The sequence below is a fragment of the Primulina eburnea genome, chromosome 11 (genome assembly GCF_022965805.1).
Source record: "Primulina eburnea isolate SZY01 chromosome 11, ASM2296580v1, whole genome shotgun sequence".
Classification (NCBI taxonomy): Eukaryota; Viridiplantae; Streptophyta; class Magnoliopsida; order Lamiales; family Gesneriaceae; genus Primulina; species Primulina eburnea.
Window position 1 is genome coordinate 13,339,369 of NC_133111.1, and position 16,408 is coordinate 13,355,776.

The following is a 16,408-nucleotide window of genomic DNA, read 5'->3' on the forward strand; positions in this document are numbered from 1 at the left end:
GCCACATCTACCCCAATTGTCTTGATATGGAGAAAATTCGCAAAGGTATCCAAAATGAACGAATGAGTAGCCCCTGAATTTATCAAGGCATTCGTAGCTGAACCAGCTATAAAAATTCTACCTGAAAGGTTGGAACATCAAACTGAACCCAAAAATTACTAGAACTAACTTATAGACATGCGAATGTCAAAGTTCTTCTAATCTAAATTCCAAAAATAACGCTGATTAGAGCATGCAATCCTATCACAAATTATAAGTTCAAAACCTTAAACCAAACCCTCGAAACATTAACTTTCAAATATAAACTTAAAGCTTTAAGATACCTGTCACGAGCATGGTCTCCGGGTTCGTCTCCGCTGCATGGAGAGCAAAAACTCTGCCTTGGGTAGGCAGACTCCCCTGAGGGCAATTCTTCAGTAAGTGGTCAAGACTCTCACACTTGTAGCACTTCCCTGAGCCATACATACAAGCTCCAGCATGGCGGCGTGTGCACTTAGCACAGACTGGGTATTCTGGGGCCATCGGGACTACACGTCCCTGCTGCTGCTGTCCTCTGTTCCTGGGTGGGCCGTGGAAAGGCCTCTTATTCTGATGCTGCTGCGGAGGAGGGCGGTGTGACACTTGGACTGGTCGCTTGCCTTGGCGGTCTCGCTCTATATCATTCTGGTCATGCTCTGCAGCTAGAGCTCTGGAGACAACGACATCATATGTAGTAGGCCTGCCACCCTAACATCACGGCACAAGATTGGCCGTAGACCATGTAGAAAATGCCTCAACTTGGCTCTAGCGTCACTTGCAATCAGGGGCACGAAATGGCAACCCCGCTCAAACTTACGGATGAACTCCGTAACAGTCATATCTCCTTGCCTCAGGGTCATGAACTCCTTGGTCAACCTGGAACGCACCTCGTCAGTAAAATATTTAGAGTAGAATACCTCTGTAAAGCGCGTCCAGCTCAAGTAGCCAAGTTCAAGGCTACGGATGCTCCTTCCCACCATAAGCGGCGTCTCCTCCAAACAGATAGGTTTCACAATGAACCCTATCTTCATCTCCGAGCTCCATGAATTCGAAAACAACCTTGAGGGACTTAATCCAGCCCTTGGCAATCATAGGATCTGCCGTCCCTGAGAAATCCTTAGGTCTCATGTTCATGAATCGCTCATAGGTCGCCTCAGGCCCCGCCGGCCTGGCTGCCACAACGTTATTCCCCGCAAACGGTGCGAATAACCTAGTCATCCCAGCTAACATCTGGGCGTTCATGTCCGGTGGAGGGGGTGGAGGTACATTCCTCTCCTGGCTCTGATTCTCGCCGTCCTCCTGGCGAGGCTCATCATGTGGGGACCCGGACGTTAATCATTTCCTTAATCGTTTTAATATCAAATGAAACAATTAAGTAATGTGGCACATAATTTTTTTTTTAAAATACACAGCGGAATCGTAATATAAATCAATCTAATTTACATATTAAATTTAAAGTACAAGTCCAGTACATAATACATTCCTATTAAACTAGATTTCAATTACTATAGATCAAGTACTGAATCCTAGTCCATTTCTGAGCCCGGATCTCCACGCTATCTAGTCCAGCCTCGTTCTCTTCTTGACCCTTATCCTTTCCCACCTGTTGTCATGCACACATACAAACAAGACAACAGCCGGATAACTCCGGTTAGAATTATATTCTCAGTATAAACCATGTATACATGCAATCGTAAAAACAATATAAAAGTATGTAACAGATATTCCTAACATGTATCAAAATCAGAGACATGAATCAAATATTAATCACATGTATTATAATCCTAAACATGAATCACTATCAATAATAAATCATATTCTAAACATGTACCATCATCAGGAACGAAATTCAATATCAAGCAATGAATCACTCTCTGTGATTCTCTGACTCCGACTCGACTCAGTCCTAATCTAGGGATCCCGTTCGGAATAAGAACATACACCCACATACACTCCCGATCGGGTGGTGGTATGTTCTTATTCACGGACTTAGGCTCTTTCCATATCCAATACCAGTAATAGAAAAGACTCCAGTTCTATCCACTCCGATATAGCCAAACGTCCAGTGTCCTGACCTAACCGTCATGGACTGTTGGCATTTTCACCAATATCCTATCTTGTGGCATCTTGCAATGTGCCCGTGGCGATCCCGCCACTATCAGGCACTTCTGTCACAAGATTACTCAACTAATACCTGTTTTCTATACATCCATAGAACAAGCATATCAAGTCAAAGCAATGAACATAATCATAAGAAGTATGTGATTTAGGGAAACTCGAGTCAAACCTCACTCGAGTTGTGCTATCCCAACTCAACATTAATTTATACCTTTATCTTCTCGCTCTGACGAAGACGAAGTTCTGAATTCAACTCTGTCCATTCTCAATCTGTTAATAACAATACCGAACAGACACAATATCAATATATAGCTCAATTCAGAACCTATTCTGATCAATACTCAAATCAAAATATAATCTGATCAATGTTAATCAACATACGGTACCACAATACAATCTAAAATAATACCGAATCTGATCAATATAAATCAACTGATGTTTCGACGGCATAACAATACAGTCTCGATAATCCCGTCAGTTCGAACATTACAGATATAATACCAAAACTCATAACCAGTATCAGTACAACTCATAATCTGAATAACAATACAACTCTGGTATCGAATTTCAATCAAATCAATTCAAAAAATCATAACATTTACATAAACAGGCTGTTCTTTAATCTGATTTCAAATATACGATGTCCACTGTATCAGAAACACCATATATGATTCTTATTCAATTCTAACAATATCATAATTTCAAATCATGTCTAAACGTAACAAAACTTACATCCAATTGTAGCTGCATCGCTAGTAACACGATACCGTACTCGGATTCAAAATCGAACGAACAGATTTTGGACAATCGCAAAAGAAATATCAATTCTCCCAGCGTTTCCCTTCGGTTTCCTTTTTGTTCGTCTGAACGAAATGAAAAGTGCATATATATATATATATACATATATACACACCTCGCATGTACGGCAAGTGGCACTTTTCCGTTCTGCAAGACTCGCGCATATGCGCGCTCAAGCATCGCGCATATGCGCGAGACCTCCTATCTCGATGCTCGGCTTCATATTAGCTGGCGCATATGCGCGCCTCAATCTGGCGCATATGCGCCAAAGCTTCTGTCCCAAAATGTTGGCTACTGGACTGCTCGCATATATGCGCGAACCCAAGTCGCACATATGCGCGAGACCTACTGGTTACGCACAACACACCTCGCGCATATGCGCGAGGCCCTCTGCCCATTTCGCGCGGGTGCGCACATCAGTGACGCGCACATGCGCGAGGGCTACTGTTCCCCGCACACATTCATGTATTATCTTGTCTTTCACGGTCCGATCTTTTCTGTCTATAATCATATCAATTAATCAGTAAATCATTTCAGATTAATCTCGGATTACGGTAATAAAATTTCGGGCCTTACATTTCTTCCCCTCTAAGATATGATTTCGTCCTCGAAATCACAGGCAATCCATTTCGAAATCATAGACAATCAAATCAGATAGCAAGTCCGACAAGGAAAGAAATGTATAACCGAGTCAATCATAAAACCCATCTCCGCGTAATGACTCTGCATATCGTTACCTCATATCAGACTCAATCTTCTAGGTAGCTTCTTCGATATCTGGATGACTATACTGTACTTTCAACAGCGGAATAGTCTTTATTCTGGATTATCTTTCTTTCACGGATCTCTGATTCTAGACTGACATAATCATTCAAGAAGTATAATATCATAATACTATTCGAAATAACTCGTGATAGAATCAATCTCAAAATACTGGCTATACCACCTCCGTATATACCGATTAACAGCTCATAACAACTAAATATCAGCATCTGCTATCAAATTAGTTAATCCATGTCCAAGATATATTCAATCTTTGGTTTTAAATATCACCAGTCATCGGCCGCTGTTGATTTACTTAGTCTGCCTATTCTAAGCGGTCTTCATTATCCTTTCTGAATCAGCTTCACGTTCTTTGTCACATCTCTGATTCCATCAGATTCAATTTCAGGTATCATCGAGATATCATCTCCATACACCGGAAATCTACAGGTATCACTGTACAATATCTCGAATAAGGCTATCACGATACTCATCTGATAGCTATTGTTGTACGACAATTCACAAGTGACAAGACATCAGGTCACTAGTGCTAAAATCCAGCACCACAGTTCCTGGATATCCTCCAGTATGAGGATAGTTCACTCCGACTATCCGTCAATCTATAAACCATAGATGAACAATCATGTTATACATTCTGTCAAAAGTACAAAATCAATCAAAAATCACCATATGATATAACCAACTCTGGAATTCAATATAATCTGACCCTTTTTCTGACATACTTTTCAGTCTTCTAGTCATATCTGTACGTCATCCTGTACAATATAACATATGCAAATTTGAACAATCGTTCAATAATAACCACATCCTGGTACATTCTTGCCAATATTTCGGTAAATCTATCACCAGATCCATAGAATTGTACTCCTATTTTTATTCAAGAATCGATAATCTGTATAACCAATCTCCTGGTTTCTATCTTCCCGTCTTCATCTGTCAGTGATTTAGACATTTCAATACAAATTATAACATAACTCATTTCATTTGTTTACATCAAAACTGTCCGTTCGAATTATCACACATTTCATGTTACCAAAATAATACTAAATCTACTACTGTGTGTATCTGACAATACCTGTCATTTCAAATTCGAAATATCTGGCACAAAAAAATCAGCTAATTATATAAAATAAAGCATTACCTACCTGTTATTCTGATTGACACACTGTTCTGACTATCAAAATCAAATTCTGAACAGTCTGATCAAACTTCTGAACTGCTGTAATTTTCCAAATCAGCTCTGAGTCGGCTTGAACGGTATATATACTCAACGGTTCATAACAATCAATATCAAATACGGATTCAGACTAACAGCAATATCGGATCGAATTCAAAACACCAATCATTTATACTGATTTAGTAAACTCATAAAACGAAATTTCTGACATTTCTGAAGTCCTGCCATTTTTATTATCGTTTTCAGCCACTGATCATGGACTCAACTGTGCTACAATCAATCATTATACTATCTTCAGATATAACAGACTCTGAATACAATCTGTTGCAATCAAGATTCATATCCGAACCATTCTGTATACAACAATCTCAGTTCCCAGAATATTCAATACAAATTTCAACTGTTCGATTCAATTCAATCATACACTGCGAATATATCAATATATCAGAGATAAAACGAGCATAAAGTCATCAGCACACTTCTGAATACAGGATTTATCAACTCATGCACAGAACTGGAGTATTTTACAGAGAAACACATAATCAGATGTAACTCTAACTCTCGGGCAGTAAATCTTCTAACTGACATTTCAATTCTTTCAATTCAATTAATATTATTCTGTACAAAGTTCTGAAAATACCCACAATACCTGATATCGAGTCAAGACTGAAATCAATCTTCCTGGCTAGAATCAAACCCGAAATCTCATCTGGGACAGCCGTAGCAACGATCCTGTCCCTAGCAACTCAATCAATGATCCATTCCATTTCAGTAAATCAACTGATTATCTAAGAAATAACTCCATTCCTTTCGATAATTCCTCGAGTCATAAATAATATGGATATCAAAGGAGTTTTTAAATAAAAAATCCTTATCACATATTATGTTTTATTCGGCCATTTCAGGTCCGAATCTTACCATCTCCTGGCAAGAATCTACAACAACTCTGTACTTGTTCAATATATCAATATCAATAATGTGGTCAGAATCGGATAACACAAGTACCACCTAATATAATTCAATATTATTCTCATTTTACTGCAGTATATGATATTTACAAAATTCACTGATAACAATCTTTTCCCTCAAAAGATAAAGGACTCAATACTACAGTACACACAGGCCCAACAGGTACAACATATGTCAATGCCATTCATACAAAATCAGGTATAGGATGTATGAGTACTTAACAATACATATTCAAAATAAGCATAAAAAACAGTTACCTGTTACAATCTCATCAATTACATCTTGGGTCTGTCTCTTGGTCCTTACACCCCGATAATTCAGCTCCATGAGATCTCCGGGAGCCTTTTTGTGGACAAACTCTAGCAAAATGTCCTTGCTGTTTACAGAAAGTGCATCTACTAGTCACTCCATGACATTGCTCCATGAGATGTCTCCCTCCGCAAGTTCTGCAATAAATTCCCGTATAACTCGGGCTAGAACCGCTGGAGCTAGATGAACCGCTCCCTAACTTCTTGAACTGCTTCTTTTGAACTTTCAACTGCTCTTTCTTTCCACCACTGCTGCTGCCAATCTCGATTCTGGACGGCAGTTGTTGTGGTATCGGTGTTGGAAGAACATATGAAGCTTCTTTTTGTCTCATCAGGACTGTTTCTGCTCTTCTAGCTCGATTTAGAGTATCAGCAAAGTTACTCGGTTGTTCAAATTCACCAATGTGCGTACCTCCGGATTCAATCCCTGAATAAACTGATCAGATACAACTGAATCATTTCTAGCCACTTGAGGGGCAAAATGTAGCAAGGTGAAAAACTGGGCCAAATACTCATCGACATTTAACTGTCCCTGTCTTAGATTTGTAAACTCTGCACTTTTATCTTGTCGGTATGATAGAGGTACAAATCTTTGATAAAATTCAACTTTAAAAATTTTCCATGTAATCGTTGAGCCACGCTGCGCTATGGCTTCCCTGGTTACCAGCCACCAACTCATAGCGACTTCACGTAGTTGATTTCCAACCAGTTTAACTCTACAATCATCTGTAAAACCAAGAAATTCAAATAACATTTCTATATCTTCCAGCCAATTCTCACAATCAACTGGCGCCTCAATACCCCTCAAAATCGGCGGTTGAAAGGACTGAAATCTCATCAACTGTGTTTCCATCAGAGTTCCTGACACATCCATTGGATAAGTTGAAGTATTACCTCGTTCTGGAATTCTTCTAGGAGGAATATCTGATAATCACAAGCATTAGTAGTAATAGGAGACAAATCTGTCTCAATCCGTTTCGAATAATACATATTACCAAATCAACTCAGATATCCAGGTAACATATAACTTTTTAGACAGTAAAAATACACTGAAATCTTAACAGATACAATGTAATTTCAACATTGTATTCCATTATATGCCATGTAACTTCAGGCAGTAAAACATAATATCATGTTAGCACACACCATGTAATTTAACATTATAATAAATCACATGCTAACAATCACATGCAAGGAAAGAAAACTCATTCTACCCCGCTCACTCTTCTCTATCTCAATCTAAGGAACCTACTGTTCTAGGACCTAATGCTCTGATACCACCTGTTGTGGCGACCCGGACGTTAATCATTTCCTTAATCGTTTTTAATATCAAATGAAACAATTAAGTAATATGGGACATAATTTTTTTTAATAAAATACACAGTGGAATCGTAATATAAATCAATCTAATTTACATATTAAATTCAAAGTACAAGTCCAGTACATAATACATTCCTATTAAACTAGATTTCAATTACTATAGATCAAGTACTGAATCCTAGTCCATTTCTGAGCCCGGATCTCCACGCTATCTAGTACAGCCTCGTTCTCTTCTTGACCCTTATCCTGTCACACCTGTTGTCATTCACACATACAAACAAGACAACAGCCGGATAACTCCGGTGAGAATTATATTCTCATTATAAACCATGTATACATGCAATCGTAAAAACAATATAAAAGCATATAACAGATATTCCTAACATGTATCAAAATTAGAGACATGAATCAAATATTAATCACACGTAATATAATCCTAAACATGAATCACTATCAAGAATAAATCATATTCTAAACATGTACCATCATCAGGAACATAATTCAATATCAAGCAATGAATCACTCTCCGTGATTCTCAGACTCCGACTCGACTTAGTCCTAATATAGGGATCACGTTCGGAATAAGAACATACACCCACCTACACTCCCAATCGGGGTGGTGGTATGTTCTTTTTCACGGACATTGGCTCTTTCCATATCCAATACCAGTAATAGAAAAGACTCCAGTTCTATCCACTCCGATATAGCCAAACGTCCGGTGTCCTGAACTAACCTTCATGGACTGTTGGCATTTTCACCAATATCCTATCTTGCGACAATGTGCAATGTGCCCGTGGCTATCCCGCCACTATCAGGTACTTCTGTCCCAAGATTACTACACTATCTTGTGGCATCGTGCAATGTGCCCGTGGAGATCCCGCCACTATCAGGCACTTCTGTCACAATATTACTCAACTAATACCTATTTTCTATACATCCATAAAACAAGCATATCAAGTCAAAGCAATGAACATAATAATAAGAAGTATGTGATTTAGGGAAACTCGAGTCAAACCTCACTCGAGTTGTGCAATCCCAAATCAACATTAATTTATACCTTTATCTTCTCTCTCTGACGAAGACGAAGTTTTGAATTCAACTCTGGCCATTCTCAATCTGGTAATAACAATACCGAACAGACACAATATCAATATATAGCTCAATTCAGAACCTGTTCTGATCAATACTCAAATCAAAATATAATCTGATCAATGTTAATCAACATACGGTACCACAATACAATCTAAAATAATACCGAATCTGATCAATATAAATCAACTGATGTTTCGACGGCATAACAATACAGTCTCGATAATACCGTCAGTTCGAACATCACAGATATAATACCAGAACTCATAACCAGTATCAGTACAACTCATAATCTGAATAACAATACAACTCTGGTATCGAATTTCAATCAAATCAATTCAAAAAATCATAACAATTACATAAACAGGCTGTTCTTTAATCTGATTTTTCAAATATACGATGTCCACTGTATCAGAAACACCATATATGATTCCTATTCAATTCTGAAAATATCATAATTTCAAATCATGTCTAAACGTAACAAAACTTACATCCAATTGTAGCCTGCGTCGCTAGTAACACGATACCGTACTCGGATTCAAAATCGAACGGACGGATTTTGCACAATCGCAAAAGAAATATCAATTCTCCCAGCGTTTCCCTTCGGTTTCCTTTTTGTTCATCTGAAGGAAATGAAAAGTGCTTATATATATATATATATATATATATATATATATAGACACACACACACACACATACATATATACACACGTCGCATGTACGGCAAGTGGCACTTTTCCGTTTTGCATGACTCGCGCATATGCGCGCTCAAGCGTCGGGCATATGCGCGAGACCTCCTGTCTAGATGCTCGGCTTCATAACAGCTAGCGCATATGCGTGCCTCAATCCGGCGCATATGCGCCAAAGCTTCTGTCCCAAAACGTTGGCTACTGGACTGTTCGCGCATATGCACGAACCCAAGTCGCGCATATGCGCGAGACCTACTGGTCACGCACAACACACCTCGCGCATATGCGCGCCTATGCGCGAGGCCCTCTGCCCATTTCGTGCGGGTGCGCGCATCAGTGACGCGCACATGCGTGAGGGATACTGTTCCTCGTACACATTCATATATTATCTTGTTTTTCCCGGTCCGATCTTTTCTGTATATAATCATATCAATTAATCAGTAAATCATTTCAGATTAATCTCGGATTACGGTAATAAAATCTCAGGCCTTACACATCATCTCTCGTGCGCTTAGGAATGCGTCTAGGAGGCATACTGTTCCATAAATACAACCCATACGTAACCAACATGCATAATTCAATTATTTCTTTAAATTTAAATGAATACTGCATAATCATAATCTTGACATAAATCATTTCATGAAAACATGTTAAAATATTTCATGCTTTAAACGAAATGCGTAAACGTAAAACTTATAGACCCAAGACATGACTTCGTGAGCTTCTCGATGTAAGTAGTAGTACAACCCTTCCAAGAACATAGGCTCTGATACTGATATAGGTGGATTTTACATGTTTTTCATGTCATGTTTTGTCCCATTGTGTTGTATTTATAGTTTAGATTGCATGAATTTTTTCACATTTTAGTTTATATTATGTTTTATTATTAATCATATGTCTCGGTGAGAAAATGCAGGAGATTCATGCAAAAATGAAGAAAAAAAGAATTAGTTGCGAAGGACTTCCGCCCAGGCGCAAATTCACATCCGCCCAGGCTCTTGAGAGCTGGGAATAAAAGAAAATTTTGCGAGTGGCGCGCCAAAGAAAAAATAAATATGCGAAGACCATCCACCCGGGCGGAAACTTATGTCTACCCGGGCGCGCCTGTATTTTTGGAAAAAATTGTGGACGATTCCTTACCTTATTTTCTGGATATGGATGATATGAAGGAAGAGGCACGAAAAGATATTATTATTCAGTCTTCATAGGAGCAGCCGCGCAAGCTTTGGAGAGGATTGTTGCGCTTATATTGAAGATTCGAAGCTTTCCGGGCGTCGTTCTTCACAATTCCGTCAATTTTAGTATTTTTAATTTAGTTTTTATCTCTTAAACATTGTTGTGTTTATTTCCACTATGAATTTTAGTAGCTAACTCTATTATTTGTTGGGATTTAAGGGGATCCTACCCCAAACATTGATCTAATTAATTTATATTTCGAATGTTACGTTATTCTTGATTATACTACTGTTTTATCGTGTTGTCAAAGCATACCTAATTTTATCTTGAGTTCGAGAGAATAACTTGTGACAGGAACGAGTAGTATAATTTTTGGATCTACAATTTGCATACACATATGAAATTGGATACGCGCTGATAGTCATAGTCCTAAGGGTAAAAAACTAGGGGATTTCATAAATCGACATGCAATTCACTCTTGATAAATAATTAAAGACATTTATTTACTTCATTGGGTAGAATTAGTTTGGCATAGCTCGAGAGAGTGTGTTCAATAGAATAGGAAACCCTGTCGGAAGCATACAATCATTGTCGAACGAATTAATTAATTAACGAGGGGTAGGTGAACCGATATTCCCAACATATTCATTTCTCATTGAATTTTAATCAACTATTTTAGATATTATATTTCATCATCTAATACTTGAATCAGTTTATTTGCATGTTTATTTGATTATAGTAGCAATAAAACAATCATTCAAATTTTCGTTGCTAAAGATTTAATAACTGAAAATAATAATTGTTAAATACAGTCTCCAGTGGAACGATCCTCGTACTCACGTACATTGTACTATTACTTGACATTGTGCACTTGAGATTAATTTTTGAGCATACAAAATCATATTTTTATTGAGGATTCCACAGTGCAAGTTTTGCTCGATCAAGTTTTTGGCGTCGTTGCCGGGGACTGTTAATTCACAATTTTTTTTAGTTATCTTCTTTAGCATTGTTTTATTTTTCTTGAGCTAACACTCCATATTCTATTCCAGAAATTTTTTTTAGTGCATGCCAAAGTCACTTGACGTGGAGCTTGAGGAGTTAGACCCTGAAATCGAAAGAACTTTCCGCAGGAGAAGACAGCAGTAGAGACTTAAAGAACTGATGGAGAGGCACGAACGCGAGCATGAGGAGGAACACCATGAGGATAGACAAGTTGAGATGCCACGCCGCATACCGATGCTAGAGTATGCTCAGCCCTCTTTGGATGATGCACACCCAGCATTGTGAGGCCGATTGTGCGGGCGAATCAATTCTAAATCAAGCCAGCTATAATTCAGATGATCCAGAATCAGAATACAGTCCAGTTTGGAGGATCTGCAGTAGATGACCCAAACACGCACATCGCAGATTTTTTTTGAAATTTGCGACACTTTTAAATTTAATGGAGTTTCTGATGATGCTGTTAGATTACGTTTGTTTCCTTTATTGTTGCATGACAAAGCTAAAGCATGGTTGAATTGTTTGCCTGTAGGTTTGATCACCATATGGGAGGACATGGCGAAAGCGTTTCTCATTAAATACTTTCCTCCATCTAAGACCATGAAGCTACGGGCAGACATAACCACTTTTGCTCAGTTCGAGCAGGAATCTTTATATGAGGCATGGGAGCGATTCAAAGATCTATTACGATGATGCCCTCATCACGAACTGCCACTTGGGTTAGTTGTTCAAACCTTTTACTATGGCTTGCTTACTCCTAATCGTACTATGATAGATGCTGCTGTATGTGGAAACCTATTGAGGAAGACTGCTGAAGAGGGATATGAGCTGTTGGAGGAGATGGCTGCTAGCAGCTATCATCCTCAATCTGAAAGGAACAATCAGCGGAGAAGTGCAGGAGTCCACCAGTTAACTGACCTTTCTGCTCACTGGACAGCTTGATGTTTTGAACAGGAAATTAGACAGCTTGAATATGGGTGGCACTGCTATGCGTCTTCAAGAGATATTCTGTGATAAGTATGGAGGTGAACACTTGGTGAAGGACTGCCAAGATGACAATCCCTTCTATGTGCAAAATGAGGCACCGGTGAATCAAGTGGGAGTCCACAACGGTCCGAGGAATGATCCATATTCGAACACATATAACCTTGGATGGAGGCAACATCCCAACTTCTCATGGGGTGGTCAAAACAGTCAGAATCGACTACAGGGAGAACAACCGTATGGAAAACTACCGATGTACAGATCTGACCCTCCTCGAGAAGAAAAGTCCAATTTGGAGCAGCAGATGTCTAAGTTCATTTCAGCCACCGAGACTAGACTACAGAATCAAGATGCATCGATAAAGGGGCTGGAGAATCAGATTGGGCAGTTAGCGAAGATGATAGCAAGTAGAGAGCCAGGAACCTTGCCAAGCAACACTGAGACTAATCCGAAAGAGCAAGTGAAAGCCATAGCATTGCGGAGTGGAAAAGTGCTTGAACAAGAGGATCAAGGAAAAGAAACGGTTGGTACGCACACAGGTAAGTGTGCTAACTCTACACCAGCACCCACTGCAAAATCCAAAATTGTTATACCCCCTCCTTTTCCTGCAGTATTGAAAAAAGAAAAACTTGATGCGCAATTCGGTAAGTTTCTTGAAGTATTTAAAAAATTGCACATCAATATTCCTTTTTCTGATGCCCTGATGCAAATGCCGAGTTATGCTAAATTTCTAAAAGACATCTTATCTAATAAGAGGAAGTTGGAGGATCACATGACAGTAAAATTGATTGAGAATTGCTCTGCATTGGTACAAAACCAGATCCCACCAAAGCTAAAGGATCCAGACAGTTTTTCTATCCCTTGCATGATTGGTGATGTTGTTTTTTCTAAAGCTTTATGTGATCTTGGTGCGAGCATTAATCTTATGCATTTATCTGTATTCAGGAAACTTGGATTGGGCGAGCCTAAACCGACACAGATGTCCTTACAACTAGCTAACGGATCCGTCAAACATCCACGATGAGTCAAAGAAGATGTGTTGGTGAAAGTGGGAAAGTTTACATTTCCTACAGATTTTGTGGTGCTTGACATGGAAGAGGATAGGGAGATGCCTTTGATTTTAGGGAGACCATTCCTTGCAACTGGCAAGGCCGTGATTGAAGTGCAAGAAGGGAAGTTGAGATTGAGAGAAGGAAAGGGAGAAATCACTTTTAATGTATTTAACGCTCTTAAGAACACACTGCACACTAATGATTGTTTTATTAATAATTGTTTTATGGTTGATTCATCGGATTTACTTGTGTGTCAATTTGTGCAAGATGCTATGAAGGACCCATTGGAAGCCACGCTCACCACTGAATTGAAGGAAGATGAACTTGATGAAGAAAAATCTGCAAGAGTGGCGTACTGTAATGCCAACCATCAATGGAAGCCAAAAAGGATGAAATTGGAGGACATGGTGGATCAAAGAGATTTGACCCCTCAGAAGTCAAGTATTGAGGAACCACTAACACGTGAGCTAAAACCACGGCCTCCACACCTGAAGTACGTGTATTTAGAGCGTACAAAGCTAGCACCTGACAAGCGCATCACGTCGAGAAAATTCAAAGAAAGTGAAGCGGTGCTGCTATACAACTCCAAGTTGCGCCTGTTTCCTGGCAAGCTCAAGCCAAAGTGGACGGGCCCTCACATGTTCACCAAGGTGTTTCCCTCGGGAGACATAAATATGAGAGATGGAAAAAATGAGCCCTGCACAGTCAATGCTCAACGACTAAAGAAATATTTAGGTGGCACAGGGGAACGACAAATTAGAGTCACTCGACTCCAAAACAATCAGAACTGAGGAGAACCTGCAGTCTAGCTCTCGACTATAAATTGAGAACTAATTTCTTTCCCTTATCTTGCATTTAATTCGATTTTTAGTTTGTGTTCGTAGTATTTTAATTAAAATAATGATGAGTGTAAAACCGTGAAGCTTCTGCCCGGGCGGACCCAGGAGCGCCGAATGCCGTGAAGCTTCCGCCCGGGCGGATATTTACGTTCGCCCGTGCGCGTTCCTTTCAAACAAAATTTTTAAAAAAAAGCCGTGAAGCTTCCGCTCGGGCGCAAATTCACATCCGCCCGGCGCGCCCTCTTCAAAATATTTTTTTAAGGCCGAGAGTTATCCGCCCGGGCGGAAACTTACGTCTGCTAGGGCGGAACGCGCATATTTAAAAACCTGCAGCTTTCTTCTCTTCTTCCCTACTCGAAACCGAGCCGCCCCTTCGATATTTTTTCGCCCCTCTCTCTCAATCTCGCTCAAATCTCTTGTCTTGTGTCAATTTTAGGTACAAATCGTGGGTCTCCATCTGCACCAGACATCAAGAAGTGATTTTTTCGGTCAAAAATTGAACTTTCCGGCCACCTCTACAAATTCCGGCCACCTCTGAAATTTCCGGCCGCTGCCTCCGAGTTCCGGCGAGCATTCTCTCGGCGACACACCCTCCTACTCCGGGCTTATTGTCTTCAGAAATCATCGTCAACGATGGCACCAAAAAAGTCTCGGGTAATTCACACCGCCTCTTAGTTTTCATCACGTGATTCCCAGTTATTTGTTAATGATACCGCTAGGGAACGCTACGAAAATGCAAAAATACATAGATCTCCGCTTCGCAAACGTGGTTTCCAGTTTGAGCAATACATATTTATTATAAATCAAATTGAGAATAGAAGCTGGAGAAAATTTTGTCGCCAACCGCAAGCCGCGGTGGTACCAGTGGTGAGGGAATTCTTTGCCAATGCAGCTGAGAGGAGAGATGGTAAGGCATTTGTGAGAGGAAAGTTGGTCGATTTTAGTTCAGCGGAGATTAATAGGATGCTTGAGACACCGGCGGTGGATGACTCGGTGTATGTGGCATGGGCAGCAGAATCCAACTTGGACTTAATGATGCAAAGAATCTGCTATCCGGGGTCTCCGTGGAAGTCACCTGGCTCGCGCACTTGTTTTGCAGAGAAATATTTGCTTGTCGCGGCTGCGATGTGGTATGCATTTGTGGCCACACATTTGATGCCAGTCGGGCACACTAGTTAAGTCCAGAGGGAGAGGGGGCTGCTGCTTTATGCATTGATCACTCACATGCCACTCAATGTGGGCAGGATAATCCATTCGCAGATCCAGCTGAGTATTCATAATCCGAATGTGGCATTGTTCTTCCCCCAAATTATCACAGAGCTATGTGCGGGCGCTGGGGTCATTTTTCAGGATGACGATGAGTGGTTGCCACCAATCAAGGCCCTCGATGACACTAGCTGGATACAGAAAATAGCAGTGCGGCGGAAGGCTTTACCGTAGTTTGGCCCATCTGGGATGGTTTTACTTTTGATCCCGTGCCACAGCAGCCCCCACCACCGGCCACACGAACTCGACGTCGCCTTCTTCAGGACCGGATGGACGAATTTGCTGCCTTTCCAAACCATCAGTTACAGTGGCAGGCTGTGAGTCAGACGTATCAGACGGCTACTGATGATATGCTTCGCCTATCCCTGAGCCACAGTGGTATCAACCCAGCCCTTCTCCCACCACCTATGCCAGCTTTTCCGCCACCATTTCAGTTCCACTATGCCGATGCCCCAGAGTCGGATGCTGGTGTCATTTCCCCAGAGGCACAGGAGGAGGATGATCTTTGAGAGGGGAGTCACTTCTGTCCCTTCCTTTTACTTCGTGCATTTAGTTTAGATCATTTTGTTCATTTCTATTTTTGTTGCATGTTTAGGTCATATTGCATCTGTTTTGTTATGCACTATCTATCTCTTTTCTATCGTCTGTTGCATTGGGGACACTGCTCGACTTTAGTATTGGGGGGGGGGGGGGGGGTGAATGGGTGTTGTTTTATGTGTTCGTTTTGGTGTTTTGTTGGTTATATTTATTGGCATTTAGTGTTCGTCTTTTTTTTTTTTTACATTGGTATGTATCAGCCGACAATGTTTGAAGTACTACTTGT

At 40.2% G+C, this 16,408-nt stretch overlaps 1 non-coding gene across 1 annotated transcript; it reads right to left on the reverse strand.

Moving 5' to 3' along the window:
• Nucleotides 1-12,048: 12,048 nt before the first annotated feature.
• On the reverse strand, nucleotides 12,049-12,154 carry LOC140806495 (small nucleolar RNA R71). The gene has a single exon (XR_012112566.1). It is a non-coding gene; the product is annotated as a small nucleolar RNA R71 (small nucleolar RNA).
• Between the last annotated feature and the right edge of the window lie 4,254 nt (nucleotides 12,155-16,408).